Genomic DNA, 11,761 nt, shown 5'->3' on the forward strand with positions numbered 1-11,761 from the left:
ATTATAACACACTTACTATCATACCTGAAGTATACTAAGATCACCAGAGGGAAGAAATGTCACTTTAATCAGCTACTAACAGCTACTCAAACAGTGAAAGTCCAGACCATCTCTAGATGGCTAAAACAAGTCCTAAATAGGGTGGAGGAGGGGAACCCCCGTTCCCTGAATAGTGAGGACATTTCAGATGTCCTGGTGTGGAACGCCTCATCCGTGGAGCAGATCCACCAGGGCTACAGCTACATTGGCAGCTATGAAGTTGGAAGCACCAATGGACTAATCCTCAAGACAGCAGGATGGTCAACGGAGGAAACTTTCCAACAACTTTATAACAAACCAGTCATTCAACCTGGAACATTTGCAGAAACAACTTTAAGTTCTGTATATAATTTACCCCAGAAATAGGGGCAATAATTGGTGTTAATATTTTTACTATTGGGTTTCAATATCGTATTGATGTCTAATGATGTTAACCTTATTCTCCCCAAAAATCAAGGCAGATGTGATGCATGGACCCGTTCCACAGCATGAAATCACAGAGCTTTAAAATCTTCACGTAGTCACTCACGTGACTACGCAGTAAAATAGTAAGATTAAACGAGAACTTACCAGTTTGAAGTTTGATCTTTATTTTATGAGGAGTAACGTTGAGGGAATACGTGCCCTCCGCTCCCACCCTTGATCATATCTTGAACTGGTATCTCTTCTCTAATCTTACTATGTTTAGTCATTACAGCTATCTGTGATTTCACACCGCTGCTTTGAAGAATGGCACGCATGCGTCCTGGCGGGGTTCTTCACGTATTCCCTCAACGTTACTCCTCATAAAATAAAGATCAAACTTCAAACTGGTAAGTTCTCGTTTAATCTCACTATTAAATGCTTGAGATTTGGAACAGTGCATACACCAAGTTGTGAGGCCATGGAATTTATTTCTAGGGTAGTGGCTGAGGCAAAAACTATTTGACTAGATAACGGATGAATAAAGGAGGAATTTAGAAATAGGGTGGATGAAGGTAATAATGACTATTTGTTTAATTCACGGGTAAATGCCATCTTAAAAAGTGTATCTTTTTATCTCTCTCATTTAATTGTCTTAATTTTCTCAAAGTATTGGGATATCTGCTCAAGTTATAATTTCAAGAAATTCAGTAAAGCCATTCATAACAAAAAGCCTGCAAATTAAAGTGCAGAAGAAGGATTACAATCAGATAGATTGGGCAGCACAGTGGTACAGCTGGTAGAGCTGCTGCCTCAGAGGGCAGTATTAGTTACATAAGGGATGAAAAAAGGAGGACTTTAGAAACAGGGTGGCCAATAGTAATAATAAATCTGGATTTGATCCCGACTTTGGTTACTGTCTGTGCATAGCTTGTACGTTCTCCTCTTGATCACATGGGTTTCTTCCGGGTACTCTGGATTCCTCCCATATCCCAAAGACGTGCAGGTTTGTAGCATAATTGGCATCTGTAGCAAGTAATGATAATAATAATAATACATTTTATTTATGGGCGCCTTTCAAGAGTCTCAAGTACACCTTACAAAAATGTAGCAAGTAGAGGAAAAATATGTATGCGGAATGAAATAAATAGTAGAGACATGACTAATACACAAATTAAAGACAGAATTCAATTCAAAACACAATATGAGGCAATTTAAGCACAGATGAAAAGGGAGAGGGACGTGGGGCTAAGGATAGGCAGAGGTGAAGAGATGAGTCTTGAGGCGGGACTGGAAGATGGTGAGGGACACGGAATTGCGGATCAGTTGGGGGAGGGAGTTCCAGAGCCTGGGAGCTGCCCTGGAGAAGCCTCTGTCCCCAAAACTGCGGAGACCAGGTTGGATTTGTGGACCGTGGACAGGAGACCGGGGGGGGGATGTGGATTTGAGGGACCGTGAGGGATTGGTTGGAACTCTCTGCCACAGAGAGGAGGCCAGTCAGTGAGATAGATGGGGGGGCCAGGGGATGGGGTGGAGGGGCTTTGTAGGTGACAGCCACAGGGATTTTGTAGGTGATCCGGTGGGAGGTGGGAAGCCAGTGAAGTTGTTTGAGGACTGGAGTGATGTGATGCCAGGATTTGGTGTGGGTGATGAGTCGGGAGGCTGCGTTCTGGACCAGTTGGAGTCGGTTGATGTAGGTGGAGCTGATGCCAAGAAGAAGTGAGTTGCAGTAGTCCAGTCGGGAGGAGATGAAGGCATGGATGAGTCTTTCAGCAGTGGGAGGCGTGAGAGAGGGTCTGATTTTGGCGGTTGTGGAGGTGAAAGAAGGAGGTTTTAATGACATGGCAGATGTGAGGCTCAAGGGAGAGGGTGGAATCAAAGATCATGCCAAGGTTGCGGGCTTGGGGAGACGGGGAGACAGTGGTGCCGTCGATGGTGAGAGTGGGGTTATTGATTTTGCTGAGTGTGGCTTTGGAGCCTATGAGGAGGAATTCTGTTTTATCGCTGTTGAGTTTGAGGAAGTTATGTTGCATCCAGGTTTTTATAGCTGACAAACAGGATTTGATATGGGAGAGGGGGGGGGGTGGGGGGATTTGGTGCTGAGGTAGATCTGGGTGTCATCGGCGTAACAGTAGAAGTCCAGGTTGAAATGGTGGAGTATCTGACCAAGGGGAAGGATGTAGATGATAAAGAGGAGGGGGCCGAGTACGGAGCCTTGGGGAACGCCTTGAGTGACTGTGGCTGTAGCAGAGGTGTGGTTGTGGAGAGAGATGACGTGGGATCTGTTGGAAAGGTAGGAACAGAGCCAGCTGAGTGCAGAACCTTCAATGCCAAGGTCCCCAAGTCTGGTAAGCAGGATGTTATGGTTCACTGTATCGAAGGCTGCACTCAGGTCGAGGAGGATGAGGATGTTGAGGGAACCAGTGTCAGTAAAGGTGAGGAGGTTGTTGAGGACTTTGAGGAGAGCAGTTTCTGTGCTATGGAGGGGGCGAAAGCCAGATTGGAGGGGTTCGAATAGGTTATACGCAAGGAGGTGGGAATGAAGTTGTGACGCAACGATATGCTCCAGGGTTTTTGAAAGAAAGGGGAGTTTGAGATTGGGCGGTAGTTAATGAGAGAGGAGGGATCAAGACCAGGTAGGGAATTAATGCAAAAGTGACCAACCAAAAAACTAGTGAATGGACAATCGATGGTTGGCATGAACTTGGTGGGCAGAGGGGGTGTTTCCAAGGGGGCAGGGGATTGCATGGTAGTCTACATCGTCATGGATTAATTGTGACCTCAAATGAGAATTGTCTCCTGGGATCCACACCTAATATTTTACTGGATGATCCTATTAACAAGCTGCATTCTGACTTAAGGGCCTGTCCCACTTGGCGATTTTGCCGGCGTCAGATCTGCGTCGCCAAAAGATTTAGAACATTGCAAAATCCAGCAGCGACAAAATAGTGGTTGAGACACTTAAAAAACATTGCGCGTCATACGTCAGCATGCTGCGTCACTGCCGCGTCATATGTCATCACGCCGCGTCAGCACCGTTGCCATACGTCGTTTCAATTACATAATACGTCAGTCAATGATGCCGCCGTCGCTGGTAAAATCGGCAAGTGGGACAGGCCCTTTATTCAACCCATTAATGTCAACTCTCTGCAAACAATACTCACCAGGGAGATGGCAGAGATGGAGGCAGCCAATGCAATTGATGGATTTACTAATGAGTTAGTCAATGGCAAGAAATCAAAAGAGCTCCCTACTTCCTTTTGGTTGGAAGTAATAAAAACATGGATCAAAGCCTGTTCAGTCATTTAATCCCAGTAAAGGCTCCAAGAACATAGTCTTTGCCTGCGTAAGAACAGCTCATGGCTGGATGAATTTGACAGCAGAGGTTGACTGAAGAAAAAGGGACTCTAACTTGCTATTTTTGATACCAACGTTGCCTTGAAAATTATCTCTGGTTGGTGATAGTAAACATGGCATATTAACACACTGCATTCTGACTTATTCAACCCATTAAAGTCAACTCTGTGCTACCAGATGTGGGGCAGTTTCTAGGCAAGTATATTTTGCCTATTCTGTAGGTTACTAGATGAATTTCCTGAGGCAGCATTTTAGTGAGCATTTTAGTTTTATTCGTCTTATTTTTTTTGTCCAAGGCCCAGTATTAGATGCAGATTCATGAGGTTGTCCAGCTACAGCTACAGTTCCCTCGCATGGTCAGTGAGAAGATGCAGCTGGACAAATGTGGTCCTTGTAAACCATGGAAGCTTCCCTGACTTCCCACAACCTGCAGGAGGAGCATAACACATGCCCTAACTGCATAGGAAGGAACTGCAAATGCCGGTATACCCCAACGATATACACAAAAAGCTGTAGTAACTCAGCGGGTCAGGCAGCATCTCTGGTGGTCTGCAGAAGGGCCTCGAACTGCTAGAGTCAGTTATTAAAGATGGGATAGCAGTACATTTGGAAAGTGGTGAAATCATTGGACAAAGTCAGCATGGATTTACAAAAGGTAAATCATGTCTGACGAATCTTATAGAATTTTTCGAGGATGTAACTAGTAGCGTGGATAGGGGAGAATCAGTGGATGTGGTGTATCTGGACTTCCAGAAGGCTTTCGACAAGGCCCCACATAAGAGATTAGTATACAAACTTAAAGCACACGGCATTGGGGGTTCAGTATTGATGTGGATAGAGAAATGGCTGGCAAACAGGAAGCAAAGAGTAGGAGTAAACGGGTCCTTTTCACAATGGCAGGCAGTGACTAGTGGGGGGTACCGCAAGGCTCTGTGCTGGGACCCCAGCTATTTACGATATATATTAATGATCTGGATGAGGGAATTGAAGGCAATATCTCCAAGTTTGCGGATGACACTAAGCTGGGGGGCAGTGTTAGCTGTGAGGAGGATGCTAGGAGACTGCAAGGTGACTTGGATAGGCTGGGTGAGTGGGCAAATGTTTGGCAGATGCAGTATAATGTGGATACATGTGAGGTTATCCATTTTGGTGGCAAAAACAGGAAAGCAGACTATTATCTAAATGGTGGCCGACTAGGAAAAGGGGAGATGCAGTGAGACCTGGGTGTCATGGTACACCAGTCATTGAAAGTAGGCATGCAGGTGCAGCAGGCAGTGAAGAAAGCGAATGGTATGTTAGCTTTCATAGCAAAAGGATTTGAGTATAGGAGCAGGGAGGTTCTACTGCAGTCGTACAGGGTCTTGGTGAGACCACACCTGGAGTATTGCGTACAGTTTTGGTCTCCAAATCTGAGGAAGGACATTATTGCAATAGAGGGAGTGCAGAGAAGGTTCACCAGACTGATTCCTGGGATGTCAGGACTGTCTTATGAAGAAAGACTGGATAGACCTGGTTTATGCTCTCTAGAATTTAGGAGATTGAGAGGGGATCTTATAGAAACAAAATTCTTAAGGGGTTGGACAGGCTAGATGCAGGAAGATTGTTCCCGATGTTGGGGAAGTCCAGGACAAGGGGTCACAGCTTAAGGATAAGGGGGAAATCCTTTAAAACTGAGATGAGAATAACTTTTTTCACACAGAGAGTGGTGAATCTCTGGAACTCTCTGCCACAGAGGGTAGTTGAGGCCAGTTCATTGGCTATATTTAAGAGGGAGTTAGATGTGGCCCTTGTGGCTAAGGGGATCAGAGGGTATGTAGAGAAGGCAGGTACGGGATACTGAGTTGGATGATCAGCCATGATCATATTGAATGGCGGTGCAGGCTCGAAGGGCCGAATGGCCTACTCCTGCACCTAATTTCTATGTTTCTATGACCTGAAACGTCATCTATTCCTTTGCTCTAGCGATGCTGCCTGACCCGCTGTGTTACTCCAGCTTTTTTTTATCGTCAATGCCTTAACTGTCATCTCTACTGCACTAAAACCAAGGAAGTCTAACACCAAGAAAAAAATATACCTTCCCTTATCCAGTCTCCTGGTTGAAGCCTCACGAGACAAAGACTCAGCACCTCACCTCAACACACAGCCACTTGCAATATGCCCGTCTACTAGTCCCTGCATTCCTTTTATACACCAGCATAATCAAGGACGAATCTCACCCCAGACTCCCCCCTCCCTTCTCCCATCAGGCAAGAGGTACAGAAGTGTGACATTGCATACGTCCAAATTCAGGGATAGATTCTTCCCAGCTGTTATCAGGCAACTGAACCATCCTATCACCAACTGGAGAGCGGTCCTGACGTACCATCTACCTCATTGGAGACCGTTGGACTATCTTTAATCAAACTTTACTGGACCTTATTACACTAAACGTTATTCTCTTTATCATTTATCTGTCTACAATGGACGGCTTGATTGTAATCATGTATAGTCTATCTGCTGAATGGATAGCACACAACTAACACCTTTTCACTGTACCTCGGTACACGTGACAATAATAAACTGGACTAAACTAAATAAAGCTCTGTAGAAGGAACACAAAAATGCTGGAGAAACTCAGCGTGTGCAGCAGCATCTGTGGAGCGAAGGAAATAGGTAATGTTTTGGGCCGAAACCCTTCTTCAGACTGATGAAGAAGGGTTTGTAGAAGCAGTCGTTCCGGGATGTTAACAACTGGTTTTTAAAGCTCCCGAACTGTTCCTCCTCCCGCAAAAGAAACTAACCTGGCCACATGTTAATGGCTGCTTCACTGAGAGTTCATGCAATTCTGGCGCTTGGTTCAAGGGAGTGGTTCACTGCAATCCCACATAATTTCTAGCTACATCAAGGGCGATGCAGCTCAGTGAGCTGCAGGTTCATGTTTTGCACCAGAGAGTCTAGCACAAAATGAAGCTTAATGCTCTGGAGCAGAACTGCCGGATTGAGGAAGGCCTACATGATCAGAGATGCTGACTTTTGAAAACAATGTTATTTAAGACCGATGTCTGAAAGAGCTGACTGCATTACTTTTGGGAGGAACAGGAACAATTCTATGGCATAATGGTTCATTATTATCATTCAGCCAATGTCTCTTGATAAACAAATTACATGGCCATTGCTCTTTGGGCAAGAGTTATAAAATTACATGTTCCATTTTATTTTATTTCCAATCCACAACTGCTGGCCTTAGACATTTTTACTCCTACTATTTATTTACTGCCTCTGAGCCTCCTTTCTACACATATTGTTACAATCCTTTTTTAAATCCGCATGCTCTAGCTATCTTCTTATCCTTTCAGTTCAATTTGCTTTAAACCAAAATTCTTTCATTTTTACACTGTTCTTTATATGGCACAGAATCAAAGAGTTTCTGAAAATCCAAATACACAACATCTATTGCATTATCTACACTTTATCTACACATTTATATTCTTGAAAAATTCAATTAAAATTGAATAGTCAAGTATTACTGCCTCTTTTTAAATCCAAGCTGACTGTTGCTGATTAGCTCAGGGTTCCCTATGTATCTATTCATTCCATTCAATAGTTAACCATTTATCTTGCTACTTCCATGTGCGGATGGAGGTGGACAGTTGATCAGCTACAAAGAAGATTTACTGTGAATGATCCATTCATAACGGTAGTGCACGAAAATGGAATGTATTGCCCAAAGCAATTTGCAAACAATTTTGAAGACTGATTTATTTAACTACTAATGATTTATTTTGGAGGCTGGGGTTTGGCTTCAAAGTATTAAAAGTAAAAGTTTTCTTTGCCTATAACGTGCTGCCGGCAGCCAGTTGACAACATCTTCAAGTGTTTTATTGTCACAAGCCATGAAACAGAACAATGAAATTCTTACTTGCAGCAGCACAGCAGATATGTAAACATAGTGTTCAATGATAAACAACAAAACAAAGTTCAATACGTAAAAACAAACTAGTGTAAAGACAAGAGCAATGCCCCCCATATCCACTTCACCACTAATTTCCATCCGGCACTTAAATTCACCTGCACCATTTCCGACATCTGCCTACCATTTCTAGATCTCACCATCTCCATCGCAGGCAACAGACTACCGACTGACATCTGCTACAACCCACTGACTCCCACAGCTAACTTGACTACACTTCTTCCCACCCTGTTCCCTGTAAGGACTCTATCGACAATTCCTCAGTGTACGCCGCATCTGTGCCCAGTATGAGGTGTACCATACTTGGGCATCGGAGATGTCCTCATCCTTTAGGGAATGGGAGTTCCCCTCTTCCATTATAGATGAGGCTCTCACCAGGGTTCCCTCAATAACCCGCAGCTCCCCTCTTACTCCCCCTCCCCCTATTCACAACAAGGACAGAGTCCCTATTGTCCTCACCTTCCACCCCATCAGCCATCGCATATATCATATAATCCTCCCACATTTTTGCCACCTCCAACAGGATCCCACTACTGGCCATATCTTCCCGTATCGTCCCCTTTTTGATTTCTGCGGACACCGTTCCATCCATAACTCCCTGGTCAATTCGTCCCTTCCCATCCAAACCGCCCCCTCTCTGGGCAACCACAGGAAATGCAACACTTGGCCCTATACCTCCCCCCTCAACTCCATCCAAGGACCCAATCAGTCTTTCCAGGTGCTAAAGAAAGAACTGCAGATGCTGGATAAAATGCTGGAGAAACTCAGCCGGTAAGGCAGCATCTATTGAGAGAAGGAATAGGTGACGTTTCGGTCAAACAAGGGTCTCGACCCGAAGAAAAGTCTCGAAAAAGAGTCTCGACCCAAAACGTCGCCTATTCCTTCTCTCCATAGATGCTGCACCCCCACTGAGTTTCTCCAGCATTTTTTGTCTACCTTCAGTCTTTCCAGGTGAGCCACCTGCACCTTCTCCAACATCTACTGCATCCACTGTTCTAAGTGTCAACTTCTCTACATTGGCGAGACCAAGCGCAGGCTCGGAGATCGCTTCGCTAAACACCTCCGCTCAGTCCGTGCTAACCAACCTGATCACCCGGTTGCTCAGCACTTCAGCTCCCCCTCCCATTCCCAATCTCAATCTAACCTCTCTGGCCTGGGCCTCCTCCATTGCCAGTGTGAGGCCCAGCACAAATTGGAGGACCAGCACCTCATATTTTGCTTGGTTAGTTGTACCCCAGCGGTGTGAACGTTGACTTCTCAATGTTTCGATAACCCTTGCTTTCTCCCTCCTTCCCCTCCACTTTCCAGTTCTCCCACAAGTTCTACTGTCTCTGCCTACTTCCTTTCTTTTTCCCGCACCCACCACCCCCTCCCCCTACCTACTCCCTCCCAACTCTCCAATTGTCGTAATTCTTCAGACAGGTTTTTTGCCTGGTAATCCAGCAGCACTGGCAGCATTATTTTGTTCACAATTTTGCATGGATCACACAGACTGAGATCATTACGTGTTACTCTAGTTGCAAGGGATTACAACCAATGCGTCTCCATGTCTTGCACACCTGTTCACTAAGATATTGGAGGATAGCTGTTAGTTTTATTAAACAAAACAACTTGCAGAAAAATGAGCCGTATTTCTACTGTTGTACTCCAGTTCCAATATAGTTAATAGATTACACTGAAATAATATAAATCAGTGCAATTAGTTACATGCTTCAATTGATAAAGTGGTGTGAAGCAATGTTACGTATCTTGTACAATCAGCCTGTACCCAAGCCATAGAACAGACTAAGTTATATAGCCCCTGCAAAACAGGCCTAGTCCATTCATGGAGGTGGCCCCCTTTGGATGGTGGGCTACAATGCGTCTGAGAGTCAAGGAGCATTTCTGTAATGACTGGACAAATGAAGTAAATCACTGAATCTGGGATAGGATTGGTGGAACAGAAGCATTTCTGCTGTCTTGGGCCTTCAGGTATAAATAATAAGTTGTTTTTGAAGCCCTGACTAGTTTCTGGTACTGGTTGGAAATCAAATGATGTCATTGTACCCGTGTAGCTGAATATTAATTGCCCACCTCAATGAGAGATGTGACATTCAACATTGGGAAACTGTCATCCCATCCTCTGAACTGAAATGTTAGCACAGGTCATATAATGACCTTTCACACACAGCACTTAGAGTCATATAGTCATACAGCACATAAACAAGCGCTTTGGCCCAACTCGTCCATGCCGACCAAGATGCCCCATCTAAGATAATCCCATTTGGCTGCATTTGGTCCATATCTTTCAAAACCTTTCCTATCCATTTTCTTTAAAGAAAAAAATCATTCATTACAGCAAAGAGTTTCAGTGTGCATTACCAAGTATATTGGAGGAGAGCTGTCAACCTTTTTCACATCCACGAGTGAAAAAACTGAAGGCTTTGTGATCTAAAATACAATGTTAGCTATACTCAGAAACCAATTGATTATATTGTGCTGACTCCTCAGTTGATTCATGTCTGCAATTTCTTCATAGAACATGGTTCACAAACTTTCAAGATTGTCCTGGAAGCTAAAGGCATTAAAGATTTATCTTCTGTCACCATGGTAATGTATCCGAGAGAAAAACAGTGGACGTTCCTTGAAATATGCTAGATTATGAATTATAAAGGAATGGAAATAACTGTTAGATGAGGTGACCTGGTAAACAGTGCAAGGTCATTGAAGAATAGGAAAATGTTGCCATTTTTTTCCTTCAGCTTCATCCTTACAGTACAGTACAGCATTGTGGAGCTCTGAAATAACTTTCAGGTGGTTTTCCATTATAATGAAGGATGAATTCAAATGTGCTCTCAATCTGCACACAGCCATCTGCCATAAACAATAATATATTTTTTAAAACAGAGGCTGTTTTTAAGGCATTGATTTAGGAATTGACCAGTTTACTGCACACAATTCTTCTATTAGGTTTAGTTTAGTTTAGAGATACAGTGTGGAAACACACCTTTCGGCCTGTGAATCTGCGCCGACCAACGATCCCCGCATACTGACACTATCCGACACACCCTAGGGACAATTTACAATTATACCAAGTCAGTTATACAAACATCTTTAGAGTGTGGGAGAAAATCTGAGATCCCGGAGAAAACCCATGCAGGTCACGGGGAGAACGTATAAAAAATACAGACAAGCACCTGTGGTCAGGATCGAACCTGGCACTGTAAATCAGTAACTCTATCGTTGCACAACCATGCCACCCAGAAGCTCTTTAATATAATATCATAGGGTTCTTTATGCCCCAGTGAAAGAACTAGCAGTGGTTTAATTTAATGACTCAGCAAAAGATGGTGCCTGTAATGGTGTTGCTCACCCTCAATGCAGTATTAGTGTTGGCCCTCAAATCTCCATTGCGAATCCTTGACCTTCAGAAAGGAGACTGTAATAAAACAAATTGGAATAAGTCAAAGCATAGCTGGAAATCCTGCTTTGAGTAATCTGCTGCAAAATCTCAACTCATCCAACTAAATGGTAATTTCATGTGAGTGATTCTCACACCATGCAATTTCTTTCACATCAAGGAGTAGCACCGTTTGATTTCTGATGGGATACAGCAAGAATTATACTTTTTCAGTTTTTCCACTTAGTTTAACATGAAATCCAGCATTCCACCACCATTAATTAGTCAATTAAAGTCCTGCCTTTTCACAGAGGAATATTGAAATATTTAGTGACACATCCACTATAAATGTCTTAATATATGTGGAAACCCTTGCACTGATGATGGTTGTCAGTAGCCTGAAGCACAAACTGTTCAGTTGTAAACATCTCTACAAACTGAAGTTTCATCTAAATATTTTACAAGTGTCAGATCAAATCAATTCTATGGAAAATGTTATAATAAGCATTTTAGTCATAATTTATGATAAGTAACTAATTATAAACAAACTGTATGCCATGTATTGTAAATGTATGACATTCTAGGGTAGTCAATTAATTTAAAGTTGCATTACTTATTTCGGAGTGCTGCTGTAA

This window comes from Leucoraja erinacea, chromosome 3, assembly GCF_028641065.1.
Source record: "Leucoraja erinacea ecotype New England chromosome 3, Leri_hhj_1, whole genome shotgun sequence".
Classification (NCBI taxonomy): domain Eukaryota; kingdom Metazoa; phylum Chordata; class Chondrichthyes; order Rajiformes; family Rajidae; genus Leucoraja; species Leucoraja erinaceus.